At 40.6% G+C, this 20,938-nt stretch overlaps 1 protein-coding gene and 1 long non-coding RNA gene across 3 annotated transcripts in view; one reads left to right on the forward strand and one right to left on the reverse strand.

The window, feature by feature from the left end:
- The window catches only part of JAK1 (Janus kinase 1), a 229,322-nt gene that overhangs the window by 60,888 nt on the left and 147,496 nt on the right, over positions 1–20,938 (forward strand). The window lies entirely within an intron of this gene.
- Positions 12,583–19,512, reverse strand: LOC143650199 (uncharacterized). Of its 2 annotated transcripts, XR_013159436.1 has the most exons (4): positions 19,244–19,512; positions 18,443–18,946; positions 17,535–17,683; positions 12,583–17,457 (listed from the first exon to the last, which is right to left on the reverse strand). It is a non-coding gene; the product is annotated as an uncharacterized LOC143650199 (long non-coding RNA). The 2 variants fall into 2 exon arrangements; XR_013159435.1 differs by lacking the exons at positions 18,443–18,946; positions 19,244–19,512 and adding an exon at positions 17,931–18,237.

The following is a 20,938-nucleotide window of genomic DNA, read 5'->3' on the forward strand; positions in this document are numbered from 1 at the left end:
ACCTTTGCCCTCCTATGACTATGGACTATTACTTAGAGAGTTTTTAATGAGATGGTGAAAAAAATACCATTAGAAATAAAATGGGTACATTTCTTCCGGTGTTTTATGGTGTATGCAAAGTAATCTATTTGTCTGATTGGCATGATTAAATTTTTTAGTGACAAATACCTTTGCCAGATGCCAAAATCCTCATTTCCTTTAAAAAACACAGCACGAAAGCTTATATGGACTCAAGTTACCTCAAAGTACTTTTCCAACATCTAGATTAGTGTTTGACTTTAGGTGAGTTTTCCATTAAATTAATGGCTACTTTTTTGGATCTGATGCTCTATCTTCCATTTGGCACCAGAGTCATTTCCTTGTGAATTGTTTTTATAAAATAAAATCACATAGGAAAAATGAACAGCTTAGTGTGATAAGCTTTTATTATGTCTGTCCTGATCATTCAATTTACAAAATTTATGGAGTCTCCTTTTACCCTCCCACATCAAGTCACATTTCTTTTTTGTTGTTTTCAACCTGATCCCTTGCCATCTAGCCCAGCCTGACCCCACTCTATCTATACTACCCTACTTTCTTCAAAACACAATGCTATATTACTTCTCTTAGTCACCCACAAATATGTTATATTCAGCCCATCCTCGCTCACTGGGGAAAGAATAATTTCTTCCAGAAATGGTGCTGGGAAAACTGGATATCCATATGCAAAAGAATGAGTTTGGATCCCTACCTCACACCACATACAAAAATTAAATAAAAATGGATCAAACACCTAAATATGAGAACCAAAACTATAAAATACCAAAAAGAAAACACAGGAAGTATCATAAAGACCTTGTGTTAGGCAATAATTTCTTAGACTTTACACAAAAGCATGAGCAACAAGATTTAAAAAAATAGATAAAAGGGACCTCATCAAAATGAAAAACTTTTGTGCATTAAGGAACTTTATCATGAATGTAAGAAGACATTATCATGAATGTAAAAAAACCTGCACAATGGGAGACAAATTTGGAAACCACATATCTGTTAAGGGTTTAATATCCAGAATATATAAAGAAATCCTACATCTCAACAACAAAAAGAAAACAATCCAATTAAAACATAGGGAAAGGACTGGAATAGATACTTCCCCAAAGAAGTTATACAAATGGCCAATAAGCAATTGTAAGATGCTCAATATAATTAGCCATTAAGGAATCACACATCAAAACCACAATGAGATACAACTTCACACCCACTAGGATGGGTATTACTTTAAAAAGAAAGAAAAGAACAAACACTGGTGAGGATATGGAGAAATTGGAACCCTTGTGCATTGCTGATGAGAATGTAAAATCATGCAGCACCTGTGGAAAACAGTTTGGTGGTTCCTTAGAAAGTTAAGCATAGAATTATCACATGATCCAGCAATGCCACTTCTAGGTATATACCAAAAGTAATTGAAAACAGGGACCCAAGATAGCTATGTGTACACCAATGTTCATAGTAGCATTATTCACAATAGCCAAAAGATGGAAGCATCCCAATATCCATCAGCAGATGAATGGATAAACAAAATGTGATATTTACATGCAATGGACTACCAGTCACCCATACAAAGGAATGAAATTCTGATATATCTTGCATTATGTTGAGTGAAATAAACCAGACACAAAAAGACAAATATTGAATCAATTCACTTATCTGAACTACCTAGAATAAGCAAAATCAGAGAGAGAGGAAATAGATTACACGTTACCATGCGCTGGAGCAGATTGGGGTGTGGAGAATAGAGAATTATTGCTTAATGGTTGCAGAGTTTCTATTTGGGGTGATGAAAATGTTTTTAAAATGGATGGTGGTTAAGGTAGCACAATATTGGTGATGTATTAATAGCACTGAACCGTACAAATGAAAATAGTTCAGACAGGAAATTGCGTGTTATATATGCTATTACATCAAAGATTTTTTAAAAATAACTAATGAATACTATTTTAAAATATTGACTGCTTTCTCACTTCTGGTGAGAAAAGAAAGCAGCCACTGAACCTACATGATCTGATAGGTGGGAAAAACTCTTCTATCTCAAAAATATCTTTCCTCAGCAACTGAAGAATGAATTGAATTTCCCTGTGATTTCTTTCTCCTTTTATATAAGATATAATATGTCCTAAATAAAATGGCTTATTAATTTCCCCAATGACTGTTTCAGCACAGCACTAAGTTAGGACACTGGTTCTTCTCTGCCTTTGTAGCAAAGGGCCTCAACCCACTATTGACTAAGGCAATCAGCCTGTTCAAGTCTCCTTCCCTTGTATTATAATGGAATATATTTATGCACCATGAACTTCCAACCTCCATTCCTTTCTTACAAAATATTGTGGCAAAATTCTTCATTCCACAGCACTCAGCTCAATAGAGTAGGTGGCTTTTAAAATTCCAGAAATGAAAGGGTTAACAAAAGGGCTAGAGCAGTGATGCCATCAGCAACTCACCAGGAAAGTAGATGAGGAGCCACCAACTCTTATACACCGAACTTCAACTCTGATTAACTCACTCTCGTTTCTTCAATTCTTTTTTGTTTTTTTACTTCACTCTCACCTCCCAGCCTCAACACTTACCACTTACTGATGAATTTAATGGGCCTCAGAAAGGCAATGGAAACCTAAAATGCAGAGTCACCCACACACTTCTCTAGCATTATCCCTGCAATCCCGAAGGGGTCACTGGGAAATCAATTTAGATGGTACTTCCCTGGTTAGAAAGAGCCCTTATTGCTTCACTAGTTTGGACTTCTCTGTGAGCAACAAAAGCCATATGAGCTCCTTTGGGGGAATAAAGAAGAGTCATTACAAAAGGAAAATTGTATTATTTTCCAAAACCAAGGAAATTCATTAACAAACATTAAAATGCACTCAAGCAGTCCAAAACAACATGCTGAGTTGTTTTGGAAAGGCTCTGCTGTGGAAAAGCACAGGGCAAAAGACATCGTCATTCCTGTAGCTTGGCACAATGAGACAGCAGGATGACAAATGTCTTATTATTCCCTATGGTGCCTTAATGTTTTAAAAAACATCTGCTACCGTGTGCTTCTCCCTCCTCTGAGTCACCTTTATCACAGCCGACTGCTGTTTATGCTACTGCTGTTTCCCAGGTCCACCTGATACAGTGATAAGACACAGATGTACTCCTCCAGGGTGGTGGAAACGAATTAGTCTGAGTAAGGAGGTTGACTTCTAAGCTGTGCTCTTGTAATAACTGTGCAATCTCGGGTAAATCCCTCAAATTCTGCTGGCTTCAGTTTCCTTCTCTGAAAAATAGGAAACATAATAGACATCATTCCAGTGAAAAGTTAAAACTTCCCCCATGAGCAGTTGCTCAGGCTGAACAATAGGTGGAGAAGGGGCAATAGATCCTTATTAGCATAAATTGGGTTGCTCTTACCTGGTGGATTTGGGGCAGGGGAGAACTATGTTTAGGACTCAGGGATTCCATGGAAAACCTCTTAGCACTCCTTAGCCCAGAGGAAAGTCAATGGAAATGTGCAGCAGCCCAATAAAGACAAGATTAGCAATGCCTCAGATCCCACAGGCAGGACGTCGGGTTTGGGTCTCTCCAAATCTGCTTTGGAAAAGCAGGCAAGAGCATCTTTCCTCCTGCAGCGTGGTACAAGGGGACAGGTTAAGAACCACATCCAGTCGAAGCACTGAAATGGGGGAGAGAAGGAGCCTCGAGTAGCAGTTCAGGCTTTGTGACCAGTCACAGAAGTACGGATTGCACCAGCTATGTTTTATGTTGCTTAGTCATTTCCCCCTCTCTTCCAGCTCTGCTACTTTAAAAGAAAGACACTGGAGTGGCTGACATTTTCGGGTCACGTGGGCATATGACCAACGTCCCATCACTCCAGATCTTCTCTCCACCCGTCTCCATTCTGCCCCGTTCCCTGGGCGGCTGAGCTACAGGAACTGCAGCCACAGGTTCTCTTGCTTTCTGGCTTCCAGGTGGGTCTGCAGCAGGGAGCACAGACTCAGGACCAGAGGAAGGAAGGGACAGGAGTACGGTCAGGGTATAGGTCCCTTCTTTAAAGTCACCATGCTATGGAGCAGCTACTTCCCTCTGCTAGAGGTCACAGCTCCTGTCAAGTGGCTCTGTCCACGCTCTATCTCCGGATGCAAGTAATGGCCCCCTGTGCCCTCCAGTCTAGGGTTGGTGATGGTATCCCAAGTTACTAATATTAGGACATAGTCTTATTATTTATGGGTTCCTTATCCTCTGTCCATACCTTTGTAAAGAGTCTGTTTCTTAAACCTTCCTCAAATTACCAAATTTGTACTGTACAAATAAAATACCATTTCTTTTCTGGTGAACTTGACTAATGCAGATGGATTTTTCACAGCTACCTCAAAGGGTAATTGTAAGATCAAATGAGTTTTTTAATAAAAAATAGGCACAATATTGCTGGTGTCCAGGAGCGCAAGCACTGTTCTCTCTCCCCTGCTAAGGGGTATTATTTGTGTGTGTTTTCTTTATTCTGACCTTTTTTGTTCTTTTTTCTAACATTTATGATAATCATATTGCTTTTCTGTATCTTACCAACTAATGTGCCTTCTACCAACTATGTAAGCATCTCTTAACTTCATGGTGTCATTTTGCCTGTTAGAGAAGTTAGATAAATGGACTCATAGTCTTTGGTATCTTGCTTCTTTTGCTCGCTATTGTGTTAGATTCATCCATGTCGTTGGGCATCCACGTCGTCAGAGTGTGCTTCATTCACTTTCGCTGTGTGCTGCTCCACTCTAAGAATATTCAACACTTTATCCATCCTACTGTTCATGAATTTGATTTGTTTTCCGTTTCTGTGTTGCTAAGAAAAGATTCTTGTGCTTAGCTCTAGTGCACAATGCAAGAGTTTCTCTAGGACAGTGATTCATCTCATTTTTGGTCTCAGGACATCTTCACACTCTTAAAAATTATTTTATTTTTATTTTTTTATTTATGTGGGTTATATCTGTCAATATTTGCTGCACTAGAAATTAAAATAGAAAAAAAATTATATTTATTTAAAATAACAATAATAAACCCATTCCATGGAGTGCTGGTTTGAATCTGTGGCGTACCCCAGAAAAGCCATGTCCTTTAATCTTCATTCAATATTGAATGGGTGGGAGCTTTTTGATTATCTATGGAGATGTGACCTACCCAATTGTGGGCGGTAACTTGATGAGATGGTTTCCATGGAGGTATGTCTCCACCCATTCAAGATGGGGTAGCTTACTGGAGCCTTTTAAGAGGGAACCATTTTGGAAAGAGCCACAAGAGCCAACACAGCCAGAGACCTTTGGAGATAAAGAAGGAAAACACCCCTGGGGGAGCTTCATGAAACAAGCTAGCAGATGCCGCCATATTTGCCATGTGCCTTTCCAGTTGAGAGAGAAACCCTAAATGTCATTGGCCTTTTTGAACCAGGGTATCTTTCCCTGGATGCCTTAGATTAGACATTTCTATAGCCTTGCTTTAATTTGGACATTTTCCCAGTATTAGAACTATAAACTTTCAACTTATTAAATTCTCTTTTTCTGGTATATTGCATTCCAGCAACTTTCAAACTAAAACACATGGTAACAGAAATAATGTGTTTTCATGGAAAAAAAAAGACAAAACTATAAAGCTTAGGAAGAAAATAAGGAAAAATATTTTTATTGCCTAGGAATCTGGAAAGAGTTCTTTTTTTTTAAACTTTTTTTATTAATTAAAAAAAATTAACAAGCAAAACATTAAGATATCATTCCATTCTACATATACAATCAGTAATTCTTAATATCATCACATAGTTGCATATTCATCATTTCTTAGTACATTTGCATCAATTTAGAAAAAGAAATAAAAAGACAACAGAAAAAGAAATAAAATGATAATAGAGAAAAAGGAGACTATACATACCATACCCCTTACCCCTCGCTTTCATTTACCACTAGCATTGGAAAGAGTTCTTAAATACAAAAAAAAAAAACATAAAAAATTGATAAATTTGATTGCTGCCATCTGCAAAAGTTCAGCTTGTGACTACAAATTTTCAAGGATGAACTTGTTTCCCCATTGTACTGTTTAGCAGATACCTATGGGTGGAGAGTTGGGGACAAGGTAGTCCTTTGAATTCCACATTTTACTGGTCCCTGAATTGGGCTCCCTGGACTAGTGACCACTAAGGTATCATGGATGCCATTTCTTACTTTCTGGGGTATCTGTTGCTTAAGTCTGTAGCTGGGGTATTTCATGGGATGGCTGTTTTTCCCCACTCGGTCAGGACCTGGCAGTATGCCTTGGTTCACTCGGGCCAACCACAGTTCTCTTTGGTACCACAGACTTCTCTGAAACTCTGCTACATCCTCTGTCCAGCTATGTCATCTCAGCTTCTGGTGTGGAGTCACCTTAACCTCTCCATGACAGATCTCTTACCTCTCAAATGAGCTGCGTTCTGTGTCCTCCAGGATGTTGTAGGAAATTCTGAATCCCTTCCACTCCACATAGGTCTCAACTTTGGCCCTCTTTTTGCCTGATTATGCTGCTATACTCTCTTTCCTCTTTTGGGACTACTCCACTGTGCTGCTGGTTCAACCTGAAAGTGATTTTTTTTTTTGGAATCCCAAGTGGGAAGTGGGGCGAAGCCCTTCTGGCCTCAGCCATTCCCACAACTAATCTAACACATCTCCCTTTCTGGGACTTGTTCCTGGGATCGAGAGAATGTCTCTCTGCCTGGCCTTCTAAAGTCCATTTCCCCTCTTCTCACAATCCATTGGAACAGGAAGAAACGCAAACATTTCATTTCCTCAGCATTAGCCCTTTGTTCCGTCCTCGGACAGCTAGCCCAATGGTCTAATCAGCATCAGTGGATAAAGTCATTTCCCCATACTATGGAAGAAATTCTAATATCTCATCTCATGTTTATTCCTTGATATGTCAATAGTAGTAAAAGGAAAGTGGAAAATTGTTTTGCTTTCATATTTTTTATGACCTTCTGAATAACTATCTTGATCAAATATCCTGTTTCAGATGTCAGAAGCTGATTTTAACACTCCCTCTTTTAATTTCTGCTTTACCAATCCTTATCCCACCTTCCATATACCACCCTTGGGCAAATGGATACTTACGGCCTGTATTAGTTAGGGTTCTCTAGAGAAACAGAATCAACAGGGAACACTTGCAAATATAAAATTTATGAAAGTGTCTCACGTGACCGCAGGAACGCAGAGTCCAAAATCCACAGGGCAAGCTGCGAAGCCGACGACTCCGACGGATGGCCCGGATGAACCCCACAGGAGAGGCTCACCAGCCAAAGCAGGAATGGAACCTGTCTCCTCTGAGTCCTCCTTAAAAGGCTTCCCATGATTGCATTTAGCATCACTAATTGCAGAAGACACTCCCCCTTGGCTGATTACAAATGGAATCAGCTGTGGATGTAGCTGATGTGATCATGACCTAATCCTATGAAATGTCCTCATTGCAACAGACAGGCCAGCGCTTGCCCAATCAGATGAACAGGTACCACAACTTGGTCAAGTTGACACCTGTCCCTAACCATGACACGGCCATATAAAGAAAACATCATATGCATGAAAATGCAAAAGAGAAAAGCACATTATGATCCATAAAGATCCATATTACACATATATACCTATGTATATGTTATTTTTATTTTTTTAAATACCAAGCACAAACATTCCTATTTTGATCATTCCATTCTACATTGTATATGTTATTTTTAAATCAAAATCATTTGTATTAATCTGTTGCTGTGTAACAAATTACCCCCAAAAGTAGTGGCTTAAAACAATGTTATTGTTTCTCAGTTTCTGTGGGTCATGACTTTGGAAGCAGTTTAGCTGGGTGATTCTGGCTCAGGGTCTTTCAGGAGATTACAGTGGAGATGAGAGCTGGGGCTGCACTCATTTGAAGACTTGACTGAAGTTGGTGGATCAACTTCTAAGTCCAGTCACACAGCTATTAACATGAGTCCTCATTTCCCTGTTGGTCGTTGGCTGAGGGCCTCAGGTTCTTACACTGTGGGCCTCTCCTCATGATATGGTCACTGGCTTCCCTCAGAGGGAGTGATCTGAGAAAGAAAGTGAGAAAAAGAGAGAGAGCAAGCAAGCAGGAAACCACTGTGCCGTTTAGAACCCAGGCTCTGAAGTCACACACTGTCACTTTTTTTTTCATTCTATTCTTTAGAAGCAAGTCACTAAGCCCAGCCCATAACCCAGGGGAGGGGAATTAGGCTCCATCTTTTAAAGGGAATGTAAAAAGATTTTGACATTTCAAATCGCCGAAGCGTTCGGAGTCATTTATTGCTGACTTCCTATGTGCCAGAATGCTAAACTGGGTCATAACAGCAACAAAAGCCAGATGTCTTGCCTGATGGAGCTCAAAGTCTAGCAGAAAACAGTTGGTCATAAAACACAGAGAATGAGGACCTAATTTTCTCCCCTGTAACATGGGGTACAATAGATGCTTGAGTACTCAAGTCAATGCATAGGAAAATGCTCTTATATAAGCAATAGTTTAGCAAAAATAACCAAGAGCTGAGACTCAAGAGTCAGAATGCCTCATTCAATCCCAACTCTGTCACTTACTGGCTATGTGACCATGGGCCAGAAGCCATTCCATGCCTCAGTTTCCTCATGGGTATTGTGGGAAAATAACAGTACTACATCATAGGGTGCTTGTGGGGATTAAATGACTTAACAAATGTAAAAGGCTTAAAAAGTATCTGGAGCACATAAAGTATTAGTTATCATGACAGTTGTAAACTGCAAGCTGCTTGAGAAATAGAAGGTATTATAGTCTTTTAATTATTATTCTAATTTCACATGCATGTCCTTATCTGTGTCTTGTTAAAAATTGAATTAGCTTTCTTTGTTATTGACTGTTTGATATGTTGGTACTCTTTATTTTTAAGCATGTAAATAAGTAGTAAAATGTGAATGTGACTGTTCACCTCCACCCCCACCCACTCATCAATCCCACTTCCTTCCTCAGAGGAAACCACTTTAACAGGTCCACGTATATTGTCAGAACTCTTCTACCTATTTAAAAGTTCCATATTTAAGGTACAATTTGACATAAAATAAAATCATGCTGTAGTATCATTCTACCACCTACTTTGCCTTTTTTCACTTAATTTAACAGATCTTTTCATGTTAGTGAATATAGCATTACATCATCCCTTTTAATGACTGTATAAAATTCTGTAGGATGGATATACCATAGATTCTTGAACCATTCTTCTATTGATGGACATTTAGATGTTTCCAAATTTTTATTATTATAAACAATTGTGAAATAAGCATTCTTATAAATATGGCCTTTAAACAGACTTCCTAATCATCAAAGATTTTATGAATATATATAAAAATATAGATGTTTTAAAGGCATGTTATATTCATTGAATGTATATAGCTCTGATGACAAAGTCTGCAGAATATGTAAACCTTTTAGGGTGACATGCAGGAATTTCTCCAATGTTGGTCTCAATTTATTTCTCCAATTTCATCTCCTAGTACTTACATTTAGATACCAATTATCCTATGCCATGTTACTGGAACACACCATACACCATTCTGCCTTCAGGCCTATGCCTGGCTCTTCTCTTTGCAGGCTAAAGGCCTTCCTGCTCCCTTCTCTTGTCTCTTCTTTAGTGGGTGGCCACTGGGTGGTCAGTCCATCCCATAGGTGTGGTTTCCTAGCTTCCTACCCTCTTACCCTGATCACTACTGTTCGGACCAGGAGTTGCTACCAGATCCCAACTTTCCTCATTGCAGTCTCTCCCCTGGGAACTTGGAATTGGGACCAAGAGTGAGGGTCAGCCTCTCTCCAGGTGGGCAGATCTGTGTCAGCATGGAGGCTGCGAGGTGGGCATCTGATTCATGGGGCCAGAAATGGAACCAAAGCTGGTAGACTGAGAGAGAAGAATGAGCTAGACCTACAGAGAACAGGCAGGAGGTAGATGTTTTCCCAATATTACACATAGATCTCCTCCCTTCCCGAGAACTAGCTATACTATTACCTTGGATTCTTTCAGAGAGTAGACTTACTTAAGCTGGTTTTCCCATTTTTATTTAAAAGAATAGCTTCCATTGTTTCTTTTTCAAGTCTGAGCTAAGGTGAAAGGTTTCCTTGACCACCCCAGCCCCCTGCCTACATCTGCAGCATTTGCTCAGAATTTAAACCACTGATTTTAGCCACTTTGTTTCAAAACCATGTTTAGTCAACATTAGTGTTCAAAGAGAGATTCTAAATAAGGAAGTTAAAGATCAATATTTCTTCTTTTTTTAACATTTAATCATCTTGGATGGAGCTCACTAAGGCAGATGACAAAAAAAAAAAGTCCCTAGCTTACTGAGTGTAATTTAGTGTAATCATTTCTTGATGATTCAAAGTAAACATTATGAAGATCAAACATTTTATGCACAAAGCATAATTCAGTGAGTCTGCGGAGTCAATTAACTTGTAATGAGTGCCCGCTATTGAAATGGAATAAAATAAGCCCCCTGTTTGAGAAAGACAAACTTGAATCCTCCTATAAGAACAGAAACTTTTAATTAAAGAAGAACTACAAGCAAACCACACAGACTTAGTCTATGCAGATGGGGAAGCAAAGATTATGACTTCATGAACTACTCACAGAGGCTTAAATGATCCATCAATTAAGTCACCAAATAAGATTTAATTTTACTAAACTCAACTCTCTGTCATAAGAAATGTATTTTCTCTGTTGTTTCCTCATTCTAGTGTAAGGAGAGACCATCTCTTTTGCTACAAAGCTGCTATTCATTGTTTACCTCGATGTTAGTATAGACAACAAAGTTGGTGAAATGGGTCTGTGGATGGCCTAAAACGGGTGTGGCTGTTGTCAGACTATGACAATTCGTAAACGATATTTACTGCTAAGCTTACAATGATCTTATTCTGTGTGGTTTGGTTTAGAGCTAGGTCCCTTGTTTCCAACTGCAAAGCCCCCAGTGTAATTTCATTTGTTCTGTTTTTAAATTGATGTGTTTTTAAAATGGACAGTACTCACAGAAGAATGTATAAGACATAAATGTATATTTTCAAGAATAAACACAGAGTGAGCACTCGGTGTAACCTCCCAAAGTCTACAATACAGAACATGGTCTGCTTTTGCAGGAGTTTCTTGCATGGGCCTCCTCGATTGCTCACCCCTCCCCACACCCCTGAGGTCATCATTGTCCTGCTTTTGGGATAATCACAACCTTAGTTTTCTTTACCTTTATCACCTGTGTGCATCCCTAAACAAAATGTTTAGTTTCGTCTATTTTGAAGCTCTTATAAATCGAGTCATTTTGCAGGTTTTCTTCCTTGACTTTCTTTTTTCAACATCGTGTTTGGATCTACTATCGATGTGTATAGCAGTTGGTTCATTGTTTTCATTGCTGTATAATATTCCTATATATATATATATATATATATATATATATATATATATGGTTAATTATTTGTTCTACTCTTGATGGACATTTGAATTGCTACCAGCTTTTCATTATTATAAACAATGCTGCTATGAACATTCCTGTTAATGTTTCCTTATGCAAGAGTTTCTCTAGGGTATAGAACTGGGAGCAAAACTGCTGAGTTATAGGATATGTACATGCACTCATTCTTACTAGTTAATGGAAAATTGTTTTTCTAAGTATTTATACAAATTCACACTCTTACAGCAGATAAGAGTTTCCATTGTTCTGCGGCATTTCCAACATTTGGAATTCTCAGACTATGATTTTTATCAATCTAGTGGATATGTGAAAATACTTCGGCATGATTTTACTTTGAATTTCCCTTCTTGTTCATAAGTTTAAGTCTCTTTACACATGTTTAATGACCATTTGAGTTTCCTCTTTAGAGAAGTAGTAGATCTTCATTATTTACAGATTCTTGGTTTGTGAATGTTGCCTCCTTCCTACAATTTATCTGTGACCCCAAAATCAATACTTGCAGTGCTGCGATGGACATGCACAGACGTGTGTGGCACAGCGAAGAATTCGAGCCACCATTCATACATTCCCAGCTGGGGTGGAACGAGGCAATGCTCCATTTTGTTTTTCTGTGGTCTTTTTTTTCAGCTTCCATACAGTACACAAGTAATCATTTGGGGTCATTTTCTGCCATCTTTTTTCACTTTTTTTTTTTTTTTTTTTTTTACTTTTTGTGGGTGGTTTTGCTGTTTAAAATGACCCCCAAACATAATTCCAAAGGGCCTTCTAGTGTTCCTAAGCACAAGAAGGCTGCGATACGCCTTAAGGAGAAACCATGTTAGATATGCCTCATTTGGGTATGAGTTATAGCTCAGCTGGCCATGAGTTCATTGTTAATGAACCAACAATATGTATTAAATAAGGTGTCTTTTAAAAGAAACACACATAAAACAAAGTTTTTATATATACATATATATATATATATATATATATATATATTTTTTTTTTTTTTTACATGGGCAGGCACCGGGAAGCGAACCCAGGTCCTCTGGCATGGCAGGCAAGCATTCTTGCCTGCTGAGCCACCGTGGCCCCAAAGTTATATATTGACTGACTGATGAAAATGTTGTGACTAGAGTCTTGCAGGAGCCTAACTTATATTTCCCTTAAGAGCGAAGGTTCCATACCTGCCAATTCAGCACTTGCGGGGACTTTATAGAACAGAACTGCGAACAAGGAGAACTGACTGTACCTATTTTAGCCTTTTGCCCATTCTTTCCTCTCTGGTATTTCTCTGTTATTGATTCAGAAGCATTCTTTGTATGTTTTTTGATACTAGTCTTTTACAACCTAAAGTGTTGCTAATAGGTATTTTCTCCCAGTTGATGCCAGGTATTTTATGAAGCTTTTAGATGAAAAAATGTTTTAATCATAGTTCAGTTTATCAGAATTTTCTTTTATGGTTTGTGCTTTTGCTTCTTATTTAAGAAAACTTTCCTTATCCCAAGGTCATGAAAATTTTCTCCTACATTATTTTCTAAAAATCTTTACAATTTGTCTTTTACATTAGATTTTTAATTCACTTGAAAATGATTTCTGTGTTTGGTAGAAGTAGGGATCCAATTTCATTTTTGTAAATGTGAATGCCCTATCAACCCAAGGAAGGAAAGAAAGTGCATTTCTTTGTCGTTTATTCTGCAGTCACTCCTTTGTATTTTTGTGGATCTAAGTCTGAGCTCTCTCCTCAAATCCATTCATCTATTTTTCTACATCTGCACCAATACAATATTATCTTAGTATGAATTTATAAATTTTAAATTTGGTATAGCAAGTGCTCTAACTTATTTATCTTCTTCAAGAATGTTTTGGCTATTTTTGGTCCTTTACACTTCTATATAAATGTTAGAATCAAGTTGTTAAGTAACACTAAAAATAAAATCCTATTGGGATTTTGATTGGGATTGTGATTGAATCCATAAATTTGGGGAGAATTCACATATTACAATGGTAAGCCTTCCAATCCATGAACATAGTATATCTCCCCATTTATACAGACCCTCTTCAAAATGTTTCAATAAGTTTTATAATTTTATTGACTATCTTTGTCAGATTTATTCTTGTGGATTTTTATAAATTTTGATGCCACGTCAAATGTCATATTATCTTAACTTTCTGTGTGTGTAAGCTGGTATTTAGAACTCAATTGTTTTGAAATTGTATTAGGTTTCTATGGCTGCTATAATGAATTAGCACAAATTTAGCAGCTTAAAACAATACAAATTTATTATCTTATAGTTCTGATAAGCAGGAGTCTGAAATGGGTCTCAGTGGGCTAAAATCAAAATGTTGGCAGGGCTGCATTCCCTTTTGAAGGCTCAAGGGGAGAATCCATTTCCTTGCCTTTTCCAACTTCCAGAAGCTACCCACATTCCTTGGATCATGGCTCTCTTTCTCCATTTTCAAAGTCAGCAACAGCAAGTTGAGTTCTTTTCATATTCCTCATTCTGAGTCTTCTGCCTCCCTCTTTCATTTTTAAGGACCCTTGTGATTACATTAGACCCACCTGTATAATCTTCCCATCTCAGGTCCTTAACACACATCTGCAAAGTCCCTTTTGCCATGTAAAGCAACATATTCACAGGTTCTGGGAACTGGGGCATGGGTATCTTTGGTGGGGCATCATTCTGCCTACTACAATATTGATTTTGTATTGTATCCTGCAAGCTCACTAAAAATCCATGAAGTCTTCTCATTTGTCTATAGGTTCTGTTGAATTTTCTACAGATACAATCACATAATTTCCAAATGGCAGTTTTGCTCTGTCCTTTACTGTATGTGAGTGTGTGTGTGTGTGTGTGTCCCTTTAATCTCTGGGTAGGAAGTCCTTTATAACATGGAATGAGTGGTCATATCAGCCAACCCTATCTTGCTTATCTCAAATGGAATGTTTTCACACTCTCACTATTAAGTATAATAATTGCTGTAGACTTTTTTCCCCTGAAATTATTGAATGAGTTTTGATTTTTCTCCTTTAATCTGTTAGCATCGTGAATTACCTTAACTGCCTTCCTAATGTTAAACCAACCTCCATTCCTGAGATAAACCAAACTTGGTAATGCATTTTTGCTAATGAGTATATAGGCCTGTTAGGTTATGATATCTAGGTTTTAATAGCCTCATAAAATGAGTTCCAGAGGGTACCTCCTTTTTCTATTCTCTCAAATAGTTTGTGTAAGTTTGGAATTATTTGTTCCTACATTGGTTTTACTGAAATTGCTTCTGATAGTTTCTAACCCTAAAATACACCATGAAGCTTTGTGCTTTCTTCAACACATATGTCAAGCACTTTTATATATTATCTTAATGCATTTAATCATTCAAGCCAGAGAGATTGGCGGTGTAAACTCTCTTTTTTTTTCCTCATAGGGAAGCTGAAGCTAAAATAGGTTGCATAACTGCCTAAAGAGATTATAGCTGCTAAGTGGCAGGCCAGAACTTGATTCAAAACTTCCTGACCCAGGGTGGGCCACGGTGGCTCAGCAGGCAGAGTTCTCACCTGCCATACCAGAGACCCAGGTTCAATTCCCAGTGCTTGCCCATGCAAAAACAAACAAACAAAAACTTCCTGACCCTGAATCCAGTCACCCACTCTAGAATATCACACTTTCAGTGATGTTCTTAAGAACTATTAATATCTTGACAGTCATGCTTTTAAATACTTTCAACTTTTAATGGTGTCTCTGTTTCTTCTTTTGATGTTATTTCTTGCTCCTGTCACTTTTGTCCCTTCTTTTCTCCTTGCCCCATTATTTCTTTAGGTTATTAAAGCATATATAGTCTGCTGTGCACCCAGAGACAAGAATATGTTACTGTTTTGTAAGATAATAGTACGTATGCTCTGAGTGCCTGAGGAAAATCTCCAGAAGTAAAGCTCATGAGCTTTGTAACAACCACTTCAGATGCGCAGAAGCTTTTATCAGTTTTGTTTGTTTGTTTCTCTGTGTTCCAAAGATTTCAGGTTGCTAGGCTGTTAATTATCTTTCCACTTAAACGTGTATGTCCTACACTTTGCTACTCAAAGTGTGGTCTATGGACCAGCATACTTGGCATCCCCTGGGAGCATGTTAGCAGCAAAGGAAAATCTCAAGCTTCATCCCAGAATGAATCAGAATCTGAATTTTAACAAGACTCCAGGTCCATTCATATGGATTTTAAAGCTTGAGAAGCTCTGACCTACATTACCAATTAGGTTATAAAATCTCTGACAGCTCCTTATACCTTTTCATATCCCCAGTTCCAAGCCCTATGTCTTACACAAAAGCAGATACTCATGAAATAAGGGTTATGATGATGATTTTGTAAAACAGGGCAAATCAGCATCCTCAGCTTCATTTTTGGCTCTGCCAGAAACTCCATATGTCGATCAATAGGCCTCAATTTCTCCTCTATAAGATGGAGAAATACATATTTTCTCTAATGAAATATTACAGAAATATTTCTCTAATAACAATTCCCAAAAGTCCTACCATGATATTGATAATTATCATCTTTTAGCTAAAATATCATCGTTCTAAATTAATGACAATAGTTGAAATTGTTCTGAGATATTTTCTTTGCAAAAATGTTTCAACACCAATTATGTAATGGTACTGAATGAAATATGTAATATAATTTTTGAAAAGATCTTGTGCATCCAAATACGTTGTTATTCTTAAAATCTGACTTGGAAAAAGATGGATTTTCATCAGTTGCTTTTTCTCAAGTTGCAATGCAGGACAATTACAGGGGCCAGCAACTTGTGTTTCTAGAGTTCAGTTTCAATTGCCTGATGTAATGGCAAACTATAAGTCACTATGTGCGAAAAATATAGGAGGTGATGCTTTGATTCAGGATCTTTGTATCAGATTATATGAAACAGAATTAATATGTATTTTCCTAGCTGCCTAGAATTTAAAAAATATCTAGAAATTAGTATTCATGCCCACTTTCAAGATACCAGATGTAGACTAAGCTAGAGAAGATTAAGAGTTAAAGAGGATTGCCCATGTCAGAGTACATCTGGCTGACCTTTAAATGAAACATTTCATAATGTGATATGCAATTCTGTCCACTCCTGGAAAACCCAGCATCTTCTGGATGAAAACTTGAATTTGTATTATTATAACATCATGTATGTAATCATCGTTGTGTGGAAACCATTACTGACAACCCACAAAAGAATTAAGTTTAACTCATAATTATCACTTACCATTTTGATTCCTTTGATCTTCACATCTACTTATTTGGCAACTCTGGACTTTAAATTAGACATTTGGTTTAGTTGGTCAGCCTTGAAGCTTCAAAGACAACAAGCTGTCCAGCCATATGCCAGACTGTCAACAAAGTCTCTCGTGTTCTCACAGATTGCAGTTTGTCTATTATGAAAGCGAGCAACAAATCTATTCCAAGCCTGAGTAAAATAACTGACCAGATTTAGAGCAACCCTGACAGTCACACATAAGTCAGTTTCTATGCAGAGAATCTCAAATACCACACTTCCAAAAGTAAAGTTAGTGGGAAGGCTGTATCTTCCCACATATTGGAGAAGCACAGTTTTGTTTTTGTTTTTGCTGCATTGCGTGTGTGCACATGCATATTTTGGGTGATGAAGAATCACTATTAACTTATGGGAATAAAAGCTAAAATGTCTTGCTAATACCTTGCATTGTCCCTACTGTATTTAGCCTTTTATATACGTATATTTGATTTGGGGAGAAGAAGGCGTGTTTTGTTTCATTTTTGCTTATTTGGATGGCTAGGGAGAGAGAGTGGATCAAGGCTTGACAGAGCTTACCGGAGAAGGCATTTTATTTTCATAGAGAGGAAAAAGTACACCACCTCATAATTACAAGTCTTTACAGTTGAAACGTGTCATAGCTCCTATTCCTGCCTTCCACGTTAATTAGTTGGGTGGCCTTGGGCAAGTCACTTCACCGCTAGGTTTCCTCCTCTGAAAATCAGACCTTTAGTGTATGGACAGCCTTTCAAACCGTGCTCCAAGAATTCATTCATTCGCTACTTACTTACCTATACGTCGTGCAATCAGTGTTATAATAACCCTGTGATCTTGGAGAGCTCTAGACTGTGTCTCCGATGCCTTTAAGCATCATTCCCCTTCCTCCTTTAAAACTGGATACTGAATTCGCCCCCGCCAGGTCGAAACACGTTTTTGTGGTCTGAAAATATCCACGGGAAAAGAAACGCGTCAGTCGCAAGTCGCTCGCTCGGCGCCGCTGGAGAGCTGAGTCAGTTTTCGGACTAGTCAGTTTTCCTTTGGAAGGGACACGTGTCCCTCCACATTTTAAAGGGGAACCCGGTCCCCCGCCGAAATCCAATAGTGAAGGGCGCCTGCGGTCACGTCGGGACAGCCAACCGCTCAGTTTCTGGGCTGGGGAAACCTCGGAAACATTCTTGGCGTCTAACCGAGTCACGCGGCAACTCCACGACAGGGATTATGTAATGGGGCGAGGCGACCAAGCGTTGAGGTGTGGGAAGAAACCGGGAGGCTTTCATAGGGCCTTCAAACAAAAACCAAAACCTGGGGAGTGGAACGTCAGCCTCCGGCCGCGCAAGAGGCAACCACCCAGCCAGGCCACGGGGTTTCCGCGGGCCCCAAGTCACGTCCCTCCCAGGGCCGGGGGCGGGGAGGTACGGGGGCATCGTGCGCTGGCTGGATGTCGGACCCGCACCCCAGCGTTTCCCGCCCCTCCCGGAGGGGGGCAGCGGGCGGGAAGCGCGCCCAGGCTCGCACGCGGCCAGCGGCCAGCGGCAGGACGCAGACTCGCCACGCGGCCGGCGGCCGGGAACTCCCGGCCACCCGGGCTTCGCGGCAGAGGCGCGCGCTTTCCGTAAGAGCCGCGGGGCTTCCAGCCGCGCCGCGCCCCCGCCCCCGCCGCCGGCCGCGCACTGTCGCCGGGTGACGCAGCTGGGCCGACTTCGCAGAAGGCTGCGCGGAAACCTGGAAGCCCCCTCGCCTCCACCCTGCCGCGCCGCCGCCGGCTGCCTCCTTCCAGCCTCCGCCCCGCGGCCGCGGCCCAGCGCCGCCCTTCCGCTCCCGGGGAACTGCTCGGCCCCACGCGCCGAGAGGTCAGGGACCCCGCGTGGCGCGGGGAACGGACGCTTGGCAGGCGTTGCAAGCCGGGGTTGCTAAGCGGTCGCTGGGTTCGGTCATTCCTCGCGTCACAGTCCTCGTGACGTCCGGACTATTATTAGCTCCACATCTAGGTTGGGAAACTGGCCCCAAAAGGTTAAGTCGCTTGCTCGAATAAGTCAGACAAAGCGTCGAGCCGCGCGCGTATCAAATCCAGGTCTGTCTTATTTCTTTTGGCTCTGCCACTTTATTGCCTCCATTTCCGTGGGCCAGGTGAGCCGCCATCTCTCCGCCTGGGGCTGTGGGGACATTTGCTTCATGCTGGTCATCACTCATTTGCCCAAGGGTGCTGTACAAAAAAAAAAAAAAAAATTTTTTTCCCGTGCGTGTCGAAAGGCGGAAAGGTTGGAAAGGATTCTGCAGACCTGGCTGTGTCTCGCCTTTCCATCTGTATATTGGGTTCACCCACACCTATCCTAAAGGGTCGTTGGAGGGTGAAATAAGACCGGGTTTACAATGGACCCAGGCAGCTCAGTAACGATAGATATAGTCTCTTCTCTTTGCAGCGCTCCCGGGATCATCTGGGCACCTCATCCTCTTTCACAAAGAAAGGGGACCTGTGCAGTCATTCCAAAGCCACACGTACTCTGACAGATGACAAAGCTGATTCACTCGAAGGGGAAATCACTTCCCTGCGTGGCAGGCAGTGGCCTAGGGGGCCTCGCCTCTGGGTCCGTGTCACGGCTCTCGCGACCTCAACCTCCCTTTTCCTCCTAGAAGCTTCAGGCCAGCTCCGATGGCTGAACGTGACTTCCCGGGAGACTGGGTGGCGTGGTGTGGGTGGGGGACCTCCGGGAAGGCCCGCAGAGCAAGGGGAGGCAGCGCGCTGGGCGCCCGCGGGAGGTGTGGCTGCCCTGCCGGCCCCGGCGCGCGCCCTCCTGCCGGCTCCCAGAACGAGCTATACCCCAGTCCCAGGTGAGGGTGTACGCGGTTGCGGGGCGCGCTGAGGAATGTCCGAGTCTATGTAGATTTCCCCGTCCAAGGCTCGGTTCTGTGAAATGCGGCTGAAATAGTTGGTCAGCCTTCTCCCTCGGGCAGCCTAGAAGGTTCAAACGTGAATGCCTTTTTAGTCGAGCTGGAGCTTCAAAGGGAAATAGGGGCAAGAAAAGGCAGGAGTCTCTCCTTTTAAAAACAGAACCTTTTTTTCCCCCCAATGGTTACTCTTTCTAGGAAAATTACGTTTTTCAGAAGCAGAAAGAAGAAAAGTGTTGAAATCCCAAACATCCGTGGTGATGTTTGATGTTTAGGATCCCCGGATAATGTGTATGTGTGTTCAGACTGCACACACTGCTTTGTAACTTTTTCTTTTCCCTAAAATATGTTATTGAATTTGTTCCGCAAGTGTCTTTAAATGGCTATTTAGTATTCCATTGTACATTTATTTAACCTCAGCCCAATTGAAGGATTCAAAACTGTCAGATTTTGCATTGAAGCGGGCAGACTTCTGGCTAAATCTTTGAGCACATTCAATTATTTACGTAGGAGATTTTCCTATAAATGGTATGGCTGTGTCCGAACATGAGGATTGTTTAAGGGCGACCTTTTAAACTTCATGTTTTTTTCCCAGAGTTTTCCCCAGACTTTCTGTACCATTGGTTCCCCCAAGAATTTGTTGGACTCCCATGCCATGCCAAACATGTGAGAACCCAGAGGTGAATGCGTTATAGCACAGGGTGCAGTAGCTGCTGAGAGAGTCTTGAGCAACCTGGTGCCCAGTTTGAGGAGAGTCCTGAAGGATAGTAGACCTTCTTGAGGTCCACAGATTTTAGGTAAGGGGATGTTAGGGGGGAGTATTGGAGAAGTATGGAAGAGCCAGGGAGAGTCAGAGAGAAATTTCTTGTGCAAAAGCACAGAGGCCTGAGACTCTTGTGTGCATTCATTTATTTGGGGGAAATTGTGAGTTGTATGTGCCTGTTCTGAGAGGTGGGCTGTAGAGGTGGGCAGTGACAGAAGACAAAGAAATTGCTTATTATGTCATGCTAAGACATTTTGGACTTTATTCACATATCAAATGGAGGAAGTGGTTTATGGAACTACCAGGATCATGGTGAAATTAGGGCTCATCACTTAATCCGCTGTGCTTGGTGATCCCAAGATCATTCCTCGGAAGATAGAAACAAAGGATAGGAAAATTTGCAAGTGAAATATCCCAAAAGAGTGTTGAAATGAAAACTGCAGAGAATCAACCAAAGTCACTGGTATAACTACCATGTCCACCACACCTAGAGTGCACCATCATTTTCATCAGTATGTTTGGTCATGAGAAACTTTCTTATTCCAT

The sequence above is a fragment of the Tamandua tetradactyla genome, chromosome 11 (assembly GCF_023851605.1).
Source record: "Tamandua tetradactyla isolate mTamTet1 chromosome 11, mTamTet1.pri, whole genome shotgun sequence".
Lineage (NCBI taxonomy): Eukaryota > Metazoa > Chordata > Mammalia > Pilosa > Myrmecophagidae > Tamandua > Tamandua tetradactyla.